The sequence below is a fragment of the Dendrobates tinctorius genome, unplaced genomic scaffold (genome assembly GCF_039654945.1).
Source record: "Dendrobates tinctorius isolate UK_male_01 unplaced genomic scaffold, ASM3965494v1 ptg000036l, whole genome shotgun sequence".
NCBI lineage: Eukaryota > Metazoa > Chordata > Amphibia > Anura > Dendrobatidae > Dendrobates > Dendrobates tinctorius.
This window is the reverse complement of record NW_027361704.1, coordinates 20,849,136-20,873,052: the sequence shown is the minus strand read 5'-3', so window position 1 is coordinate 20,873,052 and position 23,917 is coordinate 20,849,136. Positions and strand designations below refer to the sequence as shown.

The window sequence follows — 23,917 nt, the reverse complement described above, 5'->3', positions numbered from 1 at the left end:
GAGCTGCTCCACACGATCAGACAATTGCTTTATCTCCATTGAGAGAAAAAAAAAAATTCCCCCTACGGCCTCAGAGATATAGAGGAAAGAATATACAAACACCTTTTTTTTTCTTTTTTTTATTTGTGCCCTTAAATCAGAGTGTGGTGTCACACAAAATAGTTAATAAATAACATTTCTCACATGTCTATTTTACAACTGACCTGAGTCATGTTCTCCGGGGTCTCAGATACCCTCAGTAGCTAAGACCCCAGAAAATTTCCAACGCTGAGGTGCGCTATACACTTCTCAGCGGCGCTGAGGAATAAGTACCCTTAACTGCCACCGTTAAAAGGCGTATCGGCGGTCATTAAGGGGTTAAGCTCCTACACCAACCTACTTATTACTACTTTTTTGGGGGCCAAACTTCTGCATAACAATACATCCCAAAAACATAACCAAAACTGTTAGAAACTTTTAGGAAATTAAAAAAAAACATATAGCAGAGCATCTCACTAAAATTAAAAATAAACTCAGCACATATTCTGGAATCGCAAAGCACTTTGTAACAGTACATAACAGCAATATTAACTATTTTTTTCTTATGGTTTAGAAAGGGTTAAATGTCCAGATAGAGGTGGTAGCTGGCAAAAGCAACTACTCACACATGGAGACTTTTGGATTCTTACTTTGAATATTAACTATCCATACGGCATGAATCTAAAGAATGATCTTTTTTACATTTATTGAAATATCAAAAATGATGTATGCTTACTGGTTTCTGTTTGTTCAATCTTTGTATACCGTATATACTCGTGTATAAGCCGACCCGTGTATAAGCCGACTCCCTTAATTTTGCCACAAAAAAATGGGAAAACTTATTGACTCGCATATAAGCCTAGGGTTAAATGGTGGTCCAAGAAGATGCTCCATAGATAAAATCCCCCGATATGCTGCTGCACAAGGGTTAATGCTGGCCCAAGTAGATGCTCCATAAATACCCCCATATGCTGCTGCACAAGGGTTAATTCTGCCCCATAAATACCCCCCATATACTGCTCCACAAGGGTTAATGCTGCCCCATAAGATGCACCATAAATACCCCCCATATGCTGCTGTACAAGGGTTAATGCTGCCCCAGAAATACCCCCCTACATGCTGCTCCACAAGGGTTAATGCTGCCCCATAAGATGCTCCATAAATACCCCTTATTTGCTGCTGCTGCTGCAATAAAAAAAAATGACATACTCACCTCTCCATCACTGGGGGCTAGGTGCCGGTGTCCTGAGCCCCTGGCAGTGGCGATATTCACCTGTCCCCGTTCCAAGCTGTGCACCACTGTGTTTCCCGGATCTCTGCATTGACAGCAGAGGGAGCGCACTGACTATGTCATCATGCCCTCTGCTGTCACAGCAGGAGGACCCGGAGACACAGCGGTGCACGGCTTGGAAAGGGGACAGGTGAATATCACTCTGCCCCCGTCATACTCACCCCTCCTAGCGAAAGGTCTCTGCAGCGGCAGCTCCTGCTTCTCCCTCTGCCGTCTGCTTCCTGCATTCAGCTGGTCACGTGGTACCGCTCATTAAACTCATAAATATGCGCATATTCATGAGTTTAATGAGTGGTACCACGTGACCGCTGAATGCAGGAAGCAGACGGCAGAGGGAGATGCAGGGGCTGCAGAGAAGTGCCAGGAGAGGTGAGTATGGTCTCTGACAACCCCCCCGCTCCCCCTCCCCCACCCACCCCTGGTATATGACTTGCGTATAAGCCGAGAGGGGGACTTTCAGCCCAAAAAAATGGGCTGAAAATCTTGGCTTATACACGAGTATTTACGGTATTTATTTTTTTATTATGCCTCTTGTGTGAGAGTTTCTACATTTAAATAATTGTATGGAAGTTCATGATTGGCTGTTTCATATAATCATTCTAAATGGTCTATTTACATATAAATGCAATCATGTATATTGTGCTCTTTTCTATGACTAAGGGCTGTTACCATAAACACGTCAGATTTTAACTGGCTAATTGTGGTCTTGCATTTCAAATATCCCGTGTCTCCCCCACTCTGCTCTATACAGTCAATAGGAAACATTTTGCTTAGTACAGACCCTTTGCTAACCCCTTTAAAGCCCAGGGTCCAGGAGCTAAGGTGCTATGTTTGACACCTCCAGCAAAAGCCCCTTTGTGTTTGTAATACTCAAACTCAACTCAAATAGGCTTTATTGGCAGGACCAAAATACATTTAGTGTTGCCAAAGCAAGGAAAATAGATGTGACAGGGAAGAGGATTGGGGATTATGGGAATGAGGTTTTGGAGGTACAATTTGGGAAATAATAGTCCATTTGGGGGTTTTACGTTCCCCTCAGCTTATGACATATGGTGACGTATTGGGCGGTGATCTCCTGTTGATTCCTCTTTCCCCAGTAGGGTGCAGAGTTTCCTCTCCTCATCCATGGATGGGAAGTCTGGGTTGTGAATGGAGAGTCTCTGGAAGTGGGAGGCTTTCACTGCTGAGTATTTGTTGCAGTGAAGCAGGAAGTGTGCCTCATCCTCCAGTGTCCCCTGCTAGCAGTGCTGGCACAGTCTGTTCCCCCGTGGCTTGTATGGCTGTCAGTGCAAACCTGTTTCCACCTCTAGACTGTGGGCACTCAGTCTGTGTAGACTCAGGGTCTGCCTGTCTTTGGGGTGATGTAACCTCTCCAGATATGGGGTCAGAGAATAGTCCCTCCGCAGTGACCGGTAGATAGTGAGTTTCTGGGAGTTCTCTAATTCACTCTGCCAACCCTCTACATATTGCATCTTGCGGCTCTCTGAGATCTTCTTTATTTTGGCTTTTGTCAGGGTGTGTTGCTGACTTTGGCTGGACTGGCTGCTGGGGTTCGTGGCTTGCTCTGGGCTTTGGCTCAGTAGGGCTTTATAATGGTAGGAGCTGGGGTTGCTGCTCTGTATGTGCGCCCTCATGTTTATAGTTAGCCATAAGGGGAATCAGCCCAACTCTGCCCAACAGGCTATGTTTGGGGTGCTGCGATGTACTTGGAGGAGATATTTGCAGAACTCCAGGTGGAAGACTTCGGTTGGGCTGGAATCCCACTTTGTGTGGTCTGGGTAAGTTGCTGGGCCCTAAACCTCGCTACCATTCAGCAGTATAGGAATGATGACGCTATCAAATATCTTAAGCCAAACTCTCACTGGTGGTTTGAGGTGGTACAATTGTCTTCTGATGGCATAGAAGGTTCTGCACGCTTTTCCTTTCAGGGCCTCTGCTGCTTGCTTGAGGCTCCTGTTTTGGCTTAGCTCCAGACCGAGGTAGGTATAGCTGTTGGTATTCTCCAGTGTGGAACCATTTAATGTGAGGGATTGTGTGGGAATTTTATTCTGGTTCCTCTTCTGAAACACCATGACTTTGGTCTTCTTTTGGTTGATGGGCAGCGCCCAGGTGGTTCTGAATGTGTCCAGCACTGCCAGGCTATCTTGGAGGCCTCTCTCGGTTGGGAAGAGTAGCAGGAAGTCATCTGCGTACAGCAGTAACTTCACCTCTCGGTCGTGCAGACTGAGGCATGGGGTGGAGGAGGATTCCAGGGCTGCTGCCAGTCCATTTATGTAGATGTTGAATAGAGTTGGGCTCAGGCTGCAGCCCTGTATGACCCCATGGCCCTGCTGGAAGAAGTCTCTCCTCTTCCCGTTCACCTTCACGCTGCAATGCTTCTCAGTGTATGAGCTCTTGATGACATCATAGGTTCTGCCACCTATTCTCTCTAAAGGAGTTTCAGAAACAGGCCGGGGTGCCACACTGAGTTAAACTCCTTCTTGAAGTCCACGAAGCATGCAAATATTTTCCCCTGATTTTTTCTGTGGACGTTGGTCTTGATGAGACTGTGCAGGGTGTAGATGTGATCGGTAGTGCAGTGGTTTGGCATGAACCCAGTTTGGCTTCTGCTGAGGATGTCACACTGGGTGATGAAGTTGTTGATCCTTTTATTAATGATGCTGTTAAACAGTTTCCCAGAATGATGTTGACACAAATCCCTCTGTAGTTTGCTGGATTGTATCGGTCCATTCTTGTAGATGGGCGTAATGAGACCTTGATTCCAGCGTAGCTGGAGCTTAAGACGTGGGTGAAGAGTTTTGCAAGTGCTGCATGTATGTCTAGGGAGCTGTATTTGATCATCTCTGGCAGGATTCCGTCACTGCCCCCGGTCTTCTTGCATGTCATAAGTCTGATTCTATCCTTTATTTCAAGCACACTGATTGGTGTGTCCAGAGGGTTTTGGAAGTTCTTGATTGTTTCTTCCATGTCCCTCAGTTTATTGGTCAGATGTTGCTGTTCTGGGGATAGGTCTTCTTCTGGTATGTTCCTCTAGAGGCTCTCGAAGTAGTTGTGCCAGATGTTGCCATTTTGGATGTGGAGAGTGTTCTGCTTGGCTTTGTGCCGATATAACTCCAGGTCTCCCAGAATGAGTTGTCTTGGAGGGAGTCTTCAAGCTCCTGTAGTTTCTGGGAGATGTGCCTCTGTTTTTTCTCCTTGAGGATGTACTTGTATTGCCTCTGTAGGGTGTCATGGGCCACTATCTCTATTGTTGGGGTCTCTGTGTTTTTGGTTTGAGGCCAACCTTAGGGAGTTGCGTAGTGCCTTGCATTCTTTGTCAAACCATTTTTGGCATTTTTTATTTGTAGGTCTCTTGGGGTTGGTTTTTCTGAGGCCTTCTAGTTCTGCCATGGAAAATAGGATCTTGTTTAAATCATTCACTACCAGGTTGACCCCTTGCTGGTTTGATGTGTAGCTACTTGTGTTAAAATGTATAAGTAGATCTTGGATCTTGGTTCTATTGCTCATTTTGATGTATTCAGTGCCTAACTGTTTAGGCCACTTGAAGAATGGTGGTAGTTTGTGGAGATCGGTCAGATGGGGGTTTTCTGTGGGTGGTTTGTCCGTGGATCTCATATACAGCAGTATCTGATTGTGCTTTGACAAGTGGGTTTTGGGGGTGACTATGAAGGCATTTATGTGTGCGGGGTTCATATCTGTTATGGCATAATCCAACACACTACTACCCACATAGGAGTTTAGTGTAAATCTCCCTAATGAGTCCCCCCTGATGCGCCCATTCAGTATATACAGCCCTAGGCTCTGGCACAGGTTCAGCAGTGTTCTGCCCCTTTTGTTCACCACTCTGTCATAGCTGTTTCTTGCTGTCTGTACTGAGTTTCTGTAGAAGGACTCATCTCCCAGCACGTATGTGTTTCCGTCTGGTGACAGATAGTCCTTTTCTGTACCCATTGTAAAGCAGCGGTGTCCACGCTGTGCAGTGATGAGGCAGTGACCCAGCAAGTTCAAACAACAAAAATGTGTTTAATGTCCACAAAAAAACACTCACAGTGCACAACACGCTGTATCCTCTGGATCGCAGCCGGGAAGCAACAAAAACAGTCCGTGGCCAGTTACCGTGAGCGACCATGCTGCCCGGGTAAGAAAGGGGTGCCAGACCTTGGCTCAGCTTGGCCCTGTGTTGCCTCACACAGGGAGCTCTGCAGACCACTGCCCTGTCGTTGTGCAAGTCAGAACTGACACACCCAAACCCTTTCTGCTGGGTTTTTTTTCCTTTCTCCAATCTGTGGCCATAGGCCACTTATAAGACCTGGGCTGGAGGAAACGGACCGGACCCCACTACCTTCCTACAGTATGTTTCAAAAATAAAAGCCCATACCGGGTTTTCCTGAATAAACTCCTTGGTCCAAATAACTTGACCAGGCTCAAACTCACTTATTCTCCCCTGTGAGTCACAGGCACACTGCTGCGACGACAGGGCACTCCAGCGGATCTAATACACTTCTGAGCGCATTCGGGGGACACATAGCGACCATCACATATGACTCCGGTCGCTGGCAATGAGGTCTACACAGAGGAGAACCTTACCCTTGGGCTGGAATTGGGCTGCCTCCCTCTGTAGGACCTCGTAGATGTCTGACTTAAAGTATAGGCATTCGCATGGAGGGATGTAAGCCTCACCGAGGTTGATGTCCTGCTGAGAGGTGAGGATGGAGCTGCTTATCTTTATCCGGAGATGGCTGTCTCCTCTTTTCATTGTTTTGATGTATTCTTTGATCTCCTCCTTGTAGTATGCCCCCTGAGCAGCGGCCCTGTTTGGTGTTCTTGTTTTTCTTGGCGGAGAGAAATAATTCCCTGTATCCCAGGGGTGCCAGGGATTCCTCCTCTGCTTGGGCCCATGTCTCCATGAGGATCTGGATGTCAATGTTCTTTAGCTTTTGCTTGAAGTCTGGATCATTTATCTTGAACCCAAAAGCTGAAGCATTCAATCCTTGAATGTTCCAGCTACTGATAACTAAGGATATCATGCTTAGTCGATATACCTTATAACGGAGAAAGATTTTCATAGGAAATAACAGTTTGAGTGGTGGATTTAGGTGGCATGTTTTAGGGGTGTCCCATCAGTTTGCTGCACAATGTGTTGATGAGTGTCCATATTTCTGCCATGTTGCTGCCCTCTGTAATTTTGTGCTGCCGCTGTGGGGCTTGTGGTCTCCAGTAGTGTTGAGCGACTTTTGGTTTTTTAGGGTCGAGTTTCGTTTCATGAAACCCGACTTTTCCAAAAGTCGGGTCGAGCAAAATCGGCCGACTATAGGGAAAAGTCGGGGTCGTCCCGAAACACGAAACCCAATGTAAGTCAATGGGAATTAAAGTCGGCAGTGAGAGGACAGGAAACACACCAACAGTGCCCATTTGAATGCCAAAAGCATAAATTCTTGTTACTGAAGCTTTTCAACCTTAATTAACTTCATAATACTAGTTACGCACTGAAAAATGGGGGTTATTTGGCTACAGTTGTGGGGGGGGAGGGCTGGCTCCAGGTTTTCGTGGGCCCAGGGCCAAAGAGCGCCCCTTTAACACATACCACAACTCATGATGCTCCGATACGGCAGAGAAATAGCAGTATAGTACAATGAAAAATACTTCACTTCTTACATCTCATGACTGATATCCATTTTAAATTCTCCAATACCTCCAAAAACGGACAGTATATAACTCCATACAGTATTATGGCCAGCGCTTAGTGCGCTATACAGAGTAATGAGGCCCATATATTTCTCCATACAGAATCATTATTCCCATATAATGTTTCAAACCGTATATGATGAGCTCCACATAATGCTACAGTATATGTTGGTCCCAATGGATGAAGCTCCACTGTCTTATGGGCCCAAATAATGCTCCATATATAATGGGCCCCATTTCTACTGCTCTAGTGTATAATGGGCCCTGTAAATGCTGCTCCAGTGTCTGATGTCCACCTTTGGAATGCTCCAGTGTATGGTGGGCCCCATATATCAATCACCAGAGTATAGTGCTCCCCAAAAATTGCTGTCCCAACATTGAAAACAATTACATAAGTCTCCTTGCTAGGGAATCCCTGCACTACTCTGAACTCCTTGTCGTCCCCATCTTCCATCTCACTGCACTTGGCTGTTTAGGCCCTCCCACCGGCAGAGACACTTTTGCGTACTATGCGGTGCCCTGTGCCAATGCCATCGCCCATGAGTATGCCCCCCCACCTGCTCAAGGAACCTGCACTTTCATCTGCACCTTCCTCTTTGTCACCGTGTAAGGTGGTATAGTATGTGGGAAGGGGAACCTGAGTTTCCTCTGGGTCAGATTCTGGCTGTGTAGAGTGCGAGGGGAATGTAGTGGTCTGGGTCAATGTACCAGCAGCATCATCCAGCAGTGGCTGGTCCTCAGTGCACTTGTGGCGTCCCCAAGAGTACGGTCACCACTGTGGCATTGCCTTCCTCCTAGGGAGTGTGTTGTCAAGCTTGGGAGCAACGAAGGATCTCTCTAGCAGTGAAACCAACACACAACACATTTCCCACTCCAGGCCAGCAGGGAGACCTCTGAACCTGACTGCTGAGGAGCTGCTCTCTGTGGTCGGGAGGAGGTAAGTTAGGGTACTCTGTGCAGGGAAGGGGAAGTATGTGGACGTGAGAAAGGGAGCTGGAGGATGAGCAGAGTTAAGGCTCACTCCTAGCTGGAGCGCATGGTCCAGATTCCGGTCTCCGAGTTTGTAGGGACACTGACATTCCTGCAGCAGAAACCAGGGGAAGTAGCAGCTATAAATGCTCTGTACCCAACTAAGGCTCGGAGGCCCCAGCATCGACGTGTGCGAGGCAGAAGGAAAAGGCTACAGCTGTCTGCCATACAAGTAAAGTCTGAGGAACATCTGTTAGACAGGAGGTGTTTCAGTGAACCACGGTCCTGTGAGTGCTTCCCCCACAAGCGCTAGAAAGGAGACGTTCAGGAAGGTACATGTTGGCGGAGTGTTGGTAGGGAGCTTTCCATTCTGCTCCCGGAGGTTGGCAGAGGTCCTGACCCGGAGGACACAGCACGGAGGCAGGCATCTGTGTAACCTGCAGACTGTGAGTAAAGTTTCGGAACTGCACGCTCTGGTGTCCTACAGTTATTCCAGCACCGCTACATCTCGGTACCAGCACCTACACCGCCTGTGCCTTTCCCCCATCACTACATCTACACTTCCCTGGGACTCCAGCTCCACATGTGGGGAGCTTCATCATCTTTGCTGCACAACACCATCAGTCCCAGAGGATCTGCATGCAGCGTCGGCCTAACATCTATGTTGCCGAACACCACAGGTGGCGTCAAACTATCTATATAAACTCTTTACCATTATACCACGCCATTTACATGGGCGCCCAGGGCCACCGTCCGGGTCACCGCTGCTGTGACACATCCCACTGACACCGGCCCGGTACCGAGTACCCCACAGCCCTGGGAGGGCGACCCATATGCCGACTGCTGATCGGGCGGCGTTATTCCCACGAACCTCCAAACAGCATCCCTGAAGGCAAAGTTTTTGGATTCCGGGGGCAGTATGCTTGCAAAGCTGAACCTTAAAGGAATGTCCAAAAGGGCACCACCAGGAGTGGAGCCTGTGGTTTAATTGGACTGCACCCGGGAAACCACTACCATACAAGCTACAGAAAAGATGGACAGATTGCAAGCTTTGTCGATTCTGTGTGTGGTGTGGTATGTCCGTTTGTAGTTGTGCTAGCGATTTCTCAGCTTTATTCCGTTAACGACCGAGACTCCGGCATGGCCCCGCGGTACGCGTCAAGCTTACTAGAGGGATACGCGAGGCTGTGGCACGTGAGATCGAGCAATAACAGGTCTAGCATTCCAGTACATGTCCAGGGCTGCATGCACGCTACACTGAAAGGACCAGCTTTTGTCGCTTACAGGTGCAGATAACCTGCTGAACTCCATTAGTGATGGGGATCTGGGATTCAGATTATTCCCCGCGAACGATGATTTCCCAGTAAGTTCAGGTCAACCGCAATTCCGGAGTTAGGCCTAACCGTCATTCCTGAAAAAATTACGTGTCCAAACCACAGGTGCTGTAGCTTGCTTAACAGCTCGGCAGCCGTTCTCAGGCACAGTGTGGATTCAACAACATTGTAGAAAGTTGATAAAGGGTACTGTTTCACCGGATAACACGTATATATGTAGCCTAGTTTAGACATTAAAAATATATGTCTATAGATCAGGAGGCAGACTCAGATGTTCTCAGGCCCAGTATGGATTTGACCAGATTGTACAAAGTTGAGAAAGGGTACTTTATCACTGGATAGCAGGTATATATAGCATAGTTTAAACATGTAAAATCTCCGTGTTCTCAGTATGGATTACACAGCAATCTAAAAAGTGGAAAAAAGGAAATGCATTTGAGGCGTACACAACTATATGCTTTTGGTGTTATTTTTAAATCTTCATATATATTTCTGTCTCAGTAATACAGTCCAGCCTCTCCGCAATAGGAAATGAGATGCATACAATTAGTGATATAAAGGCTATTGATTGCAGAAATCTAGGAATTATTATTCACGGGAAAAACTTCCTTCACAATTCTCATAGGCGATGCTGACCCTCAATTAATTTGTGTGTTGAGACAGTGAAAACATTTTTTTGTGAATAAAGTCTTGCTGTATCGCACTTCCATTGATTCCATCACTGTTACTCATCTCAATCCATTTTTTATCACAGGGAGCGATGTAAACATGGTGCTCACTGGCTATCATGATCTGTCACGTAACTTTGGAGTGCAAAAGACAGAAGCCACAGGCCGTAGGCGATTCTATTTGATTGGCATGAGAGGGCACATTTTGAAATGTGCGCCGGAATGTCACACGTTTGTGAGTAGGAAAACTGTGAAAGCTGATGATAAACCACCACTGCATGTAATTGTGAGTCGACGTCCATAAGAAATGGAAGCCACTGATCATCTGGAGCTAGAGCCCGGCCAGCAGGACAGGGCATAGCTACATCTTAACCATCATCTTTCAGTTAAATCAATTTGTAGTGGCAGTCCCAGTGAAGGATTTGACAGCCCAGACTACACAGCGGAGGAGCAGGTAGAGGTAAACATTGCAAATGCTGGGGCCCTGCCCAAGCAAGGGGGGCCCACTCGTGGGCGTAGGTACTGGCACTGGGCCCCTCATAGTACGGCGGTGTGTCTGACGGCGGGTGTGCACCACTGTCAGAGACACTTGATTGCACTATGAGGGACCCTATGCCAGTTCTCGTGCCCAAGAGTCGGCCTACCCACCTGTCCAGGTCAACGGCACTCGCACGGTTTTGTGCGCTAGGTGGTGACCCCGGCCATGGGGGGGGGGGGGGGCGCCCACTTAGGGAGGTTTACAAAGTGGCATATGTAGATGTGGGTCATTCAGCTGCTGCAAAAGGCGAAATAGGTCAAGTTCGCGGAATAGGAGGAGGACCAAAGCAAGCCATTTTTCTGGCAACCTATGTGTCATCAAGGGAAGGTGGGACAAAATCCTTGGAAACCCATGCATGGTTCATTTTAATGAAGGTTAGATCATCCACAATTTGGGTTGACAGACGGGTCCTTTTTTCTGTCAGGATTGATCCAGCTGCACTGAAGACTCTTTCCGATAGCACACTTGCAGCTGGGCAAGCGAGCTCCTGTAAGGCATATTGTGCCAATTCAGGCCAGGTGTCCAGTTTAGCGGCCCAATAGTCAAAGGGGAATGACCTGTGCGGGAGAACATCGATATGGGAGGAAAAGTAGTTGTTAACCATAGTTGACAACTGCTGTCTCCTGTCACTTTCCATCGATGCAGTATTACCAGTTGTGTGAGCGGTCCGTGAAAAATCAGTCCACAACATTGTCATGAAACCCCTGTCTCCAACGCCACTTCTGCTGTGTGCACCACGAACACCTCTGCCAAGCTGCCCCCGACCCGTACGGCTCGTGTGAGAACCATCACCGCTGCTGTGTGCTGGGAATGCCTCAAACAAGCGGTTAACCAGAGTTGCTTGTTTAGTAGCCAATATTAGGTCAAGGTTCTCCTGTGGCATGATGTTTTGTAATTTGCCTTTATAGCGTGGATCCAGGATGCTGGCCAACCAGTAGTCGTCATCGTTCATCATTTTGGCAATGCGTGGGTCCCTTTTTAGGATCTGCAAGGCATGATCTGACATGTGGGCCAATGTTCCCTGTGTCAATGATGCACTGTGAGTGCTGGGTGGAGGAGCACTTTCTGGCAAATACACATCCCTCCAGGCACGCACAAACCCTGTACCAGACATTGTCACGCCAACATTTTCACTTGCCCCACGAGATGCATCCTCCTCCCCTAAGTAATCATCCCCATCATCATCCTCCTCCTCCTCTTCTTCCTCCACCTCGTCCAGGAGAGGTCCCTGAGCAGACAATGGCTGAATGTCATCAAGGATTACCTCCACCTCTTCCTCCTCGTCAACATTGGCTGCAGACGCCTGCTCCTTAAGGTGCGTCAAAGTTTGCATGAGCAGACGCATAAGTAGGATGCTCATGCTTATGATGGTGTCGTCTGCGCTTACCAGCCGTGTGCATTCCTCAAAACATTGAAGGACTTTACAGAGGTCTTTCAGCTTCGACCACTGCACACTTGTCAACTCTATGTCTGCCCTCAAAGTGCCTGCCTGTGTATCCTCCCACAAATGCATTACGGCCTGCCTCTCTTCGCACAGCCGCTCAACCATGTGCAGGGTGGAGTTCCACCTTGTTGCAATGTCGATAATGAGGCGGTGGTTGGGAAGGTGGAGCAATCGCTGCAGCTTCTGCATACGAATGGAGTGTACAGGCGACCGGCGGATGTGCGCGCACAGTCTTCGCACCTTCTGGAGCAGGGCTTTTAACTCTGGATAATTATTGAGGAAGCACTGCACCACCAGGTTCAAGGTGTGAGCCAAGCAAGGTATGTGGCTGAGTTTTGAAAGGGCTATGGCTGCCACAAAATTACGGCCGTTATCACTAACTACCTTGCCTGCCTCAAGATGTACACTGCCCAGCCATGACTCAGTTTGTCGCTGAAAGTACTCGGCCAGCACCTCGGCAGTGTGTCTGTCGCCCAAACACATCATCTGCAACACAGCCTGCTGACGCTTTCCACTAGCTGCTCGATAGGGGGACACCTCGTGTGCAACAGTGGCAGCTGCAGATGGAGTGCTCGTACAACTGCGCTCTGTGGACGAGCTTTCGCTTCTGGAGGAGGAGGGTCCAACGCCTACAGCCAACTGTTTCCTATACCGTGGGCTTGGCAGCACTGTCCCACCACCGCTGTCCCCTGTGGACCCTGCATCCACCACATTAACCCAGTGCGCAGTGATGGACACGTAACGGCCCTGGCCATGCCGACTGGACCATGCATCAGTTGTGAGGTGCACCTTTCCACTCACTGACTGCTTGAGTGCATGGATAATGCGGTCTTTCACATGATGGTGGAGGGCTGGGATGGCTTTGCGAGAGAAGTGGTGACTGGGTAGGTCATAGCGTGGTACTGCATAGGCCATGAGTTCGCGGAAAGCTGCGCTTTCCACCAACCGATAGGGCATCATCTCTAACGAGATTAGTTTGGCAATGTGGGCGTTCAAACCCAGTGTACGCGGATGAGAGACTGAGTACTTTCTTGACTTACTCATAGTGTCTGGGAGGGTGAACTGGACTTGAGAGCTGCATATGGTGGAAGTAGCAGTGGACAGGGCGGACTGAGAGAGGGTTGATGATGGTGATAGAGTTGGTGTTCTTTCTGATGGCCTAGATTCAGTCTTTTGTTGATATAACAGTGGGATTCCCTGACTGCTGTGGCCTTGCAACGACACCTCAACATTTGCTGCTGTGCTAACCGGTGGGCTTACAGTGGGGGAAAAAATGTAGCGTTGCTGACTACCTTCTTTGTGATCAGTTGCACATGTGGTACTTGAGGTTTGGTGTTGTGTCCACGCTTGCAAGTGCATGCTGGTTAAATGTCTAAGCATGCAACTGGTATTCAAATTTTTCAGATTTTTCCCTCGGCTAAAGGTCTTTGCGCACTTCTTACAGATAACCTTGGCCTGATCATGAGGATTTTGTTCAAAAAAGTGCCACACTGCACTCTTCCTACTTTGGCAGACATTTTGCGGCCTAGCACGCTGTGATATTTTGACCCTCTGGACAAGCTGTCCAGCAACTCTTTTGATTTTTGGAACCTGTCTTTGGAGTGCTCTGGGCCTGCCAGATAACAGCTGTTTCGATGTCGATGTCTGTAAAACAAGGTACAAGGTGTCTATAGGACAGGTGTGAAAAATGTCACTAGAGGATAACGGAGATTTTGAATTTCTGCACACACTTGTGGACACTGGACACTTTTGGATTGTGTGAGGCCCACTGAATATCACAGCGCTATGTCACAGGCTCAATGTCACAGGTGTGAAAAATGTCACTAGAGGATAACGGAGATTTTGAATTTCTGCACACACTTGTGGACATTGGACACTTTTGGATTGTGTGAGGCCCAGTGAATATCACAGCGCTATGTCACAGGCAGAAATTGGCTAGTGTATGACAAACTACAAGGTGTATATAGAATTGGGCAGAATAGGAATCTCCCTAGAGTGTAAGTCTGTAAGAACGGAACAAGTCCTCGACTTATCCTTACAGAGCGACACACAGATAGCTTCACTGTGGCCGTGATAACAGCCGTTACACGGTACTGAGAGAGGAGCGTGCACGTACACGGCTGTCCGGTGTACGTAAAATTGTCAAGCTCCGTGTTTTTTAAGTATACGGACTGACACGCTGTCTCTCTATAGTTTTGAATGTGATCAAACAGCAAATATATTTAACTGTTTGAAAACTAGACAAAACTAGAAGGTGCAGGTCTGTAAGAACGGAACATGTCCTCGACTTATCCTTACAGAGCGACACACAGATAGCTTCACTGTGGCCGTGATAACAGCCGTTACCCAGTACTGAGAGAGGAGTGTGCACGTACACGGCTGTCCGGTGTACGTAAAATTGTCAAGCTCTGTGTTTTTTAAGTATACGGACTGACACACGCTGTCTCTCTATAGTTTTGAATGTGATCAAACAGCAAATATATTTAACTGTTTGAAAACTAGACAAAACTAGAAAGTGCAGGTCTGTAAGAACGGAACATGTCTTCGACTTATCCTTACAGAGCGACACACAGATAGCTTTACTGTGCCCGTGATAACAGTCGTTACACGGTACTGAGAGAGGAGCGTGCACGTACACGGATGTCCGGTGTACGTAAAATTGTCAAGCTCCGTGTTTTTTAAGTATACGGTCTGACACACGCTGTCTCTCTATAGTTTTGAATGTGATCAAACAGCAAATATATTTAACTGTTTGAAAGCTAGACAAAACTAGAAGGTGCAGGTTTGTAAGAACGGAACATGTCCTCGACTTATCCTTACAGAGTGACACACAGATAGCTTCACTGTGGCTGTGATAACAGCCGTTACACGGTACTGTGTGAGGAGTGTGCACCGCTGTATGGTGTGAAAAAATGCACGCTCAGTACCTCACCAGGACAAAAAAAAAAATTGGGATTGCTTTTAAAAAAGCAGTTTGCAGAGCAGTGTGTAAACAGCAATGCAGCCGTCAGGAAGCCTTAGAAGGCAGCCTAACAACCAACACCGCTGATCCAGCAAAATATAGCCTCCACTTGCACTGCACACACAGTGACTGGTGTGTTGTACAGGCAAAATCGCTAGTAGCAGAAGCAGTTTTTGGTGTCTTCTTCCCTGCCTAACGCTCTCCCTACAAAATCATCATCATCAGCAGCAGCTCTCCCTATTCTGAGATCAGCATGAGTAACATGGCGGTCAGCGTGCACGCCCTTTTATACCCCCTGTGACGCCCACCAAAGCAAGCCAATCACTTGCATGCCCTTCTGAAAGATGGTGGTGACCCCTGCCTATGTCATCACGTTGCCCACAGTGTCCGTGGATCCTGATTGGCTGAAAAAGAGCGCAAAACAAACTTTTGAAACGCGACTTTGGCGCTTAAGTCGCCGACCTCGTGGCCGATCTCATCCTAGGGTCGGGTTTCGTTTCATGAAACCCGACATTGCCAAAAGTCGGCGACTTTTGAAATTTTTCGACCCGTTTCACTCAACTCTAGTCTCGAGTTTTGCACTCTCTGTGGGCTCTCACTGCAGATTTCTGTGGGTTGCCATCTGTTTGTTTGGTGTCTTGCTTGTGGTCTCGTAAGTCTGTTTAGAACGATGTCTGGTACATCCAGACATCATTCAAAACAGTCCTATGAGACCACAAGCAAGATACTGGTACATCCAGTTTCACCCTTTTATCAACTAAATGTAACTGTACTGCTGTTATGCTTTCCCTTGTTGATTATATATTTCCTTCACACTCAGGAGAATTTTTGGAGGCGATTGGGTGAGGAACAAACACGTGAGTGTGGACGAGGAGAGAAGGTCTTGGGAGGGCTGAAGATTACGTGTTGGAAGATATTGGGATATCAATTTAGAGATATATGAAGGAGACACATTATGGATGGCTGTGAAGGTCAATGTTAGTAGTTTGAAAAGGATACATTGGGGAGCTGGGACGCAAAGAAGGGATTTGCCGAAGGGAGAAGAGGAGGAGTATCGAGGAGAGAAGTGGATTAGTCGGGCAACTGAGTTAAAAGGAATCTGTCAGCAGATTTCTGCCATGTAATCTGGAGACAGGATGAGATAGAGGCTTAAACACAGAATTCAGAGATTTGTCACTTGTCAAAGTGCATGCTGTTTACTAGGTGTGAAGAATTTGTCACTAACAGATTAACTTTGCCAGCCTACACTAGTCCATCAATGCCCCTCCCCTGTAATAAGCACCTCACTGTCTATGGATTTTATATATAGAGAGGCTGAGGTGGGTGGGATTAGCTTTCTCAACTCTGCTCCGTTGGATTCAGCTTCTCTTTACCTGCATTACACTGCTCTCAGATGAGGTAGTAAAAACCTTGTTGATGGATTTCCTTTAAGGATGAACTGATAGGTGCAAGTGTGTTAGCAGGGAGGACACAGAGAAGGATATTGCAGTAGGAGGGAAATGATGAGGGCATGCACTAATATTTTAGTAGATTGAGGATTGAGGAAAAGACGGATTCTGGAAATATTTTGAGTTAGAGATGGCAGGAGATGGCAAGAGCTTGGATGTGCAGTCTGAAGGATAGGGTAGAGTTGAGGGTTACTCCGAGGCAATGGACTTCTGGTACAAGGGAAAGCGAGATGTAATTTATTGTGGCAGATAAGGTAGAGGACTTAGGTGAGATGGAGAAAAGGTGATGAGTTCAATGTTTTCCAAGTTGAGTTTTAGGAAGCGAAAGGAGAAGAACTAGGATATGGCACTCTGGACAGCAGAGTGGTGATGCCTCGGCCAGAGAGTTAGATCTGACTGTCATCAGTATATCGGTGGCACTGGAAGTCATGGGACTTTATGAATTACCCTAAGCCAAAGGTATAGATTGAGAAAAGTAGGGGTCCCAGGACTGAGCCATGAGGGACACAAACAGAGAGAGATTGGAATTAGGAGGTAGTATGGAAATGGGAGATGCTAAACATGTGTTTAGAAAGTTATGACGAGATTCAGGAGAGGGCAAGGTTTTTGACTCCAAGGGAGGATACGATTTAGACTAGGAGGGGAGTGGTCAACTGTGTCAAAGGAAAAGGAAAGATCTAGAAGAAGAAGTATAGAGAATTGTCTTAGCTTTGGCAGTAAGTCATTAGTAATTTTGGTTAGGGCAGTTTTGTTAGAGTTGTGTTGATGGAAGCCAGATTGGAGGTTGTTAAAGAGTAAGTTATATGAGAGGTGGCAGGAAAGTTCAGCATGAACATGCTGTTAGAGAATTTTGGAGGCGAACAGGAGCAATGAAATGGGATGAAAGCAGGATATAGAAATCGGGTCAAGGCATGGTTTCTTCAGTATAAGTGTAACCAGTTTTTCTTGTCTTCATGTACTTTCATCTCTCTATAATAACATTTATTGAATGCTGTTCTACGCTCTTTATCCACTGTGTGTTAATTAATCTACCGAAACTAAGGACCATATATATTTATGTACTCATACTCCATATTTTTTCTTTAGTCTCCTCATCCACGAGTAAACCTACAAACTACCCCACAATAAAATGCTTCCCTTTGGATACTCACCAAAGTCCTTGGGCCTTTTTTTGCAAAGCCACTTTAGATGGTTGCTGAGTGTTGAGAACTGGGAACTTGTGAAGGAGGGTCGTAAGGGCAGATTCTACCTTCACATTTATATCACTATTGGACCCACTTACCCAGCCTCACAGCCATAGATGATCTTGTAGGCTCCAACTTTCTACATTTATATAAAAACAGCAGCGGCTGATGCAGCTGAAGAGACTCATTTGGAGAGTACTGTGAGTGCCATCTGGAAAAACTGAATAATCTATGCCTCCTGGAGAACCTAGAGCGACCACTGAGCTGGTAGTCACAGATTCCTGGCATCTGTGTCATTGCCAACCCCAGGATGATGAAGAGGTGTATTTCTGTGTGAACTTGACATATGGTGGGTGATTATTGATGAGGGCTGCACCACAAGGGGCAAAGGGTGGTCACTAATAGATTGTGGCTCTGATGCATGATAAAAAACTACTGGTCTTCTTCATCCACTGCAGCAGTAGGGACAAAACTGTCAGTGGATTTTATACAGAGGAATGCTATAATTCTACAGATGACTGAAAAGTGATGGCTTGTTCTTCCATGTTAGCACTGCTCTGTGGGGATACTACGAGTATAAAGCCGGTGGGATATTGGGTCTCTGTGTCTATGATATGCAGATCTCAGACTAGGTGGCAAAAACCTGGTAATAGAATCCATTTAAACAACATTTCCACCTCTCCCATTTTGCCAACACACATGTTTGCAAGGTGGCAAGGAACTTTTGATCTAATTTACCTCTGCAAGCAAATGCAGTCTCCAGGGGGCTACTAAAGAGAAAGCGCCTCCTACAATTTTTACAGGTTATATAAAATTCTATACACATCTGTTAAAAGGCTAGGTTAAAAAGGCTAAGTTGTCTTTTTAAAAAATCATAGCAAGAAGAATAATTTGGAAATTATTTTCACCTTTAATATCAACAATAATCTGCACAATTAAATTAAAAAAACAATCTGACATCTTTTCAGGTGAAAAAGAAAAGTAAAGCACTAAAATAATAAGATTGCATAAATATGCACATCCTTAAACAAATATTTTATTGAAGTCCCCTTTGAATTTATCACAGCATTTGGTCTTATTATGTAGGAGTCGATCAGCGCGGCACATCTAGAATTGGTAATCTTTGCCCACTCTTGCATCTCCTGTGTACCGCCCTCTTCAGGTCATCTACAAGCATTTCAAAGAAAAAATCTCCAGTATTGAAAGCAAGATGAATGTAAGTAAAACTTTGTCCTCATTTCTTTAACCCCATAACGACACCTTTTAACAGCGATTATTAAGGGTACTTTTTCCTCAGAGCTTTTTAACGGCACGGAGGAATAAGGGAATAGCGCCACTGAGCGGTGACGATGTCTGTGGATGTCAGCTGTATGTGACAGCTGACACCCTGCAGTATCAGACCCAATCGGTTTTGTGACCGATCGGGGCCAATTAACACCTTAAATACCGCTGTCACAACAGCGGTATTTAAGTTGTTACAAGGGGGGTCACAAGACACCCTTAGTAATCATCGGACCCCCCCGATGACAGTCACGGGTCCCGATGTTTACCGTGGTACCTTGAGGTCATGTGATGACCCCAGGGTACAGTATCCAGTGTGATCCAGCAATAAGTCAGTGAGTGTCAGTGAGACACTGACTGCTCTCATGTAATGGTGAACATGAGTACAGCAGTGTATGATACCAGTGATCAAAGTAAAAGTTAGACATGTCCCACAATGAGAATGTGCAAAAAAGTGAAAAAAAAGGAAAATAAAATATGTAAAAAAGTTAAGAAAACACTCAAAAATGCATCCACAAATCACTAAAATCTGTTTTGTCTCTCAAAACGCAGCCTTTCTGATAAAACAATAATAAATAAAAAAAGTACATGTAATTGGTATCGCCAGGTCCTTAATGACCTGCTCTATAAAATTGGCATGTTATTCATTCTGTTTAGCGAACGACGTAAAAAATAAATAAAAAACACGTCAAAAATGACGCTTTTTAATCATAGTGACTCACAAAAAAAGTGAATAAAAAGCGATCAAAAAGTGAAATGTAAAAAAGTATGATACAAATAAAAACGGCAAACCATCTTGCAAAAAACAAGCACTAATATGACTCATTCGGCAAAAAAATAAAAAAGTTACAGCTCTCAGAATAGGACAATGCAAAAACAAATTCATTTTGCTAAAATATTGTTTTTAGTGTGCAAAAATAGCAAATCATAAAAAAATAAATAAATCTGGTATCACTGTAATCGTACCGGCCCAATGAACAAATTGGTCTTATCACTTTTACCGATGAATGGCGCAAAAAAAATAAACGAATTGCCGGTTTTTGTTCATTCTGTGTCTGAAAAAATTTTAATAAAAAGCGATCAAAAATTGTTATGCACTCCAAACTGGTACCCAAAAAAAGTTACAGCTCTCAGAAATTGGCAACAAAAAACTCAAATTTTCTACAAAAGCATTTTACGTCGAGGTTTCAGTGTAAATTCCCCAAAAATCGCAATTCAGACAAAATCCTGACGCAACCACAAACTTATGAGGCAGATGGAGTCACTTTGGACTGGTGTGTGTTCCAGTGGTGTCCCATCATTTTAGGCGTCTTTGTGGTGCCCCTGAGGGTTCAGTCGCCACAGAGGTACTGTACCTCCTCCTGAGGTGTGGTACCCCACTATCCAGGTAAGGTGGGGACACATGACCACACTCCAACACCTGCATCCCGCACAACATAGTAGTGTAGCAAAGCACCCTTTGGTGGCTCCCTGCTTGGAACACGAAGAGTGCTGGGAGGTGAGTGGAGCTTAGTCTGCACCAAAAGATTGGGAAGAGTTTAGGATTTAGTCAGTTTGACAGGGTCAGAAGGAGAGAGAAGATCCCCGGAGTGGGATGGACGAAGGAAGTGCTGCAGCGGACCTCAGTGACCTGGGTCTGCTGGCACAGGAAAGAGACATTGATGGAAAGCCTGACTCTTTATAAGAAAGACAGTTTTGAACGAACATAAGGAGAAGAGGACCACTGAGGATTAGGGTTAGAGCAGAACCCTTCCAAAGTTCACAGCGCAAGGCCGGGGTCCAGTCCCCGAGGTTGTATGGATACTAATGGTCCTGCAGCAGACATCGGAGGAATAGAAGTTGTCACCACTTTATTCCCACACAAGACTTGGGGGCACAACAGCAACGTGAGTGAGCCAGGACTTAGTAGCAAGGAGTCCCCGAAGCAGGCTACAGCTGTCTGCCGTACAAGTAGAGTTCATAGGAACATCTGACAGGAGGAACTCCAGTGTAACTCAGTACTGAGAGTACTTCACTATAGGCGCAAAAAGGGAGACGTTCAGAAAAGGCACATGTTGGCGGAGTGTTGGAAGGGAGTACTTCATCTTGCCTGGAGTGTTATGATTGAGTCACCGTAGGAGGCAAAAACAGAAAGGTTAGCTAAGTCCAGAAAACCAGAGAGGTTGGCAGCTATCGGATTGCAGACCCCTGATCCTATCACAACAACTAACAGTAGCCGTGGGGGGTTCCTACGATGCCCTAGACCCCTCGATCACAGCCGGAGAATTAAATAGGCCTAAAGAAAGAAAGGGGAAATCTAAACTGCCCCAGAGCAGACCCCAAAGCAATAGGCAGCCCCCAACATATAATGACGGTGAAGCAAGATGAAAACACTAACACAGACAGAAAGATAGACTGAGCAAAGACGGGGCCTAAGCTAACTAGCTAGGAAAGGACAGGAAGGCTGCTGTCTGCAATCCGTGAAAAACCCTATGAAAATAAGAGCCAACAGACTGACAGTGAAAAAGGCCCTGAAGACGCTAGGCTTCAAAAAAGCTATGTCAGTACTCAGGAATATTCTGAAGACAGAGCAACCGGCAAAAGGAGATTCAGCTCATCCCAGCAGGGAATGGCAGAATCCAGAAGAGCAAGGAAAATAAAAACAACACACAAATGCTAACAGGCAAAGCAGAAAACTTAGCTTTAGACGAGCAGGAATCAGACTGGTGTCCTAGAAGTCCACAGAGAAATCACCCGCAGGGCAGAAGGGCGTTGGCAGCCTTATATCCAGTCAGTGACTCCACTCAGCCAGTCATCCTCATTAGGCTTAGGTGCCTGATTATCAGGCTCATTACCTTCCTTTACCAGAATAGGGAGTTCACCAGACCTCAGTGACGAAGGGGAAAATGAACTCACAACACTGGAGATTGGCTGAGCTCCTGACCCAGAGGACACGGCCCGGATGCAGGCACCTGTACCATCACAGACTGAGTAAAGCTTTGGAACTACATGCCCTGGTGTCCTCCGCTTATACCTGCGCCAACACACTCCACACTGCTACATCTCTGTGCCTGGCACTGCACCATCTACGTCTCCTTTCTATCTCTTCACCTACACTGCCCTGGGACTACTGCCCTACCTGTGGAGGGTCACAACGTGGAGGGCCACAACATCATTGTTGCACTACACCATCTGTCCCAGAGGATCTGTTCGCAGCGTCGGCTTAACACCTCTCTTGCCGAACACCACAGGTGGCGTCACGAATCATTCCTATACCAAATTTCAACCATTGCCCACACGTGCAATGAACATTTCCGCTCTCTACAATGGGCGCCCAGGGCCACGGACCGGGTCACAGCTGCCGTGACAAAACCCCCTCTTGGAAATCTGCGGGCCCGGTACCGAGTACCCTACCAGCCCTGGGAGGGCGACCCAACTTTTTAGCACACAAGTGTGGGCGACCACAGATCTGTGCACACCTAAAAGATGGAGACCACTGGAGCAGACTCCAATAGGAGTATAAAGTGTCTCCATCTGCATCATGGGGTGTTGTTCCTTCGGGGGTGTCATCTTAATTGCATTTTTGTGTGATTTTTACATGGAAACCCCCACGTAAGTTTTCAACGTAGAACACAAAAATGTGATCCCAGCATTGTTCTGGAAGTGATTGAATAATATTATGTACCTCAAAATGTTACTAATAAAACCCCTAATTTATCCCGCACAAAACCAGCTCCCTCTCAGGTCATTCATCTGTCACTGGAACTATAGGTGGTTCCCACGTTACTGGTAGAACAAAGACTCTGGAAAAGCAATATCTCCTTTAATCCCTTCCCGACATGCACCGTACATGTACTGCTCTGTGGGAGCTGCGTTCCCACAAAGAACAGTACATGTACGGCGCACCGATTGCACGGCCTCACTCTGAGCGCTGCAGTGATCGGGTGCGGGTGTCAGCAACACCCACGATCGGTTCTAGCAATGATCACGGGCATTTAACCCCTCTGATGTCACTAGTGACAGTGACATTGAGGAGCATCCATCAGGACAATGCGATGTGATGTAGATGCATTGCAGAACATCAGATCAGCGATCTGATGTAATACAGTATTGTCCCATACTGGGACAATGTAAAAACGTTTTTAAAAAATTGGAATGTGTGAAAATATTTTTAAAAAATCCCCAAATAAAGAAAAACAAATATTTTTCCAATAAATACATTTCTTTATGTAAATAAAAAAAATCAAATAAAAGTACACATATTTGGTATCGCCACGTCCGTAACGACCCGCTCTATACAACAGTCCCATTAGTTAACCCCTTCAATGCCCACTGTAATTAAAAAAGGGGCAAAAAACAATGGTTTATCATCATAACCGGAACAAAAAGTGCAATAAAACGCAATCAAAAAGACGAATGTAAGTAAAAATGGTGCCGCTGAAAATATCATCTTGTCCCACAAAAAACAAGCCACCATACAGCTCCATCAGGGAAAAATAAAAAGGTTATAGCTCTCAAAATAATGCAATGCAAAATAATTAATTTTTCTGTTACATATACTGCTCAAAAAAAATAAAGGGAACACTTAAACAACAAAATGTAACTCCAAGTCAGTCACACTTCTGTGATATCGACACTGATTGTGATTCTGACTCGCCCCCAGAGGTCGTGGGGTACTCGGTGCCGGGCCCGTTGACTTCAATGGGAGATGTCACGGTGGCAGTAACCCGGTCCGTGGCCTCAGGCGGTCAATGTATCAGGGGGGAGAGTGATGGGGATAAAATTGTTGAGATGATTCGTGATGCCACCTGTGGTTTCTGGTCAGTTTGACCAGCGCTGCAGGGTTGCTTCTCTGGGACAGATGGTGTGGTGCAGCAATGATGTTGAAGCTCCCCACAGGTGGAGCTATAGTCCCAGGGCAGAGTGGAAGAGGTTGGCAAGTGGGGAGATGATGTAAAGAAGTAGATGTAGCAGAGCTGGGTGTAAGGCGCAAGAATAAGTGGAGGACACAAAGGCATGTAGTTCCAAGGCTTTACTCATAGTCTGGTGCACACAGATGCCCGCTTCAGTGCCGTGTCCTCCAGGTCAGAGGCTTAGCCAACTCCCAGGCAAGTTA

The 23,917-nt window shown here is 46.3% G+C and overlaps 1 protein-coding gene across 1 annotated transcript in view; it reads left to right on the top strand.

Annotated features, from left to right (window-relative positions):
- Positions 1-23,917, top strand: part of LOC141087857 (fibroblast growth factor 18-like) — a 409,287-nt gene that overhangs the window by 106,331 nt on the left and 279,039 nt on the right. The window lies entirely within an intron of this gene.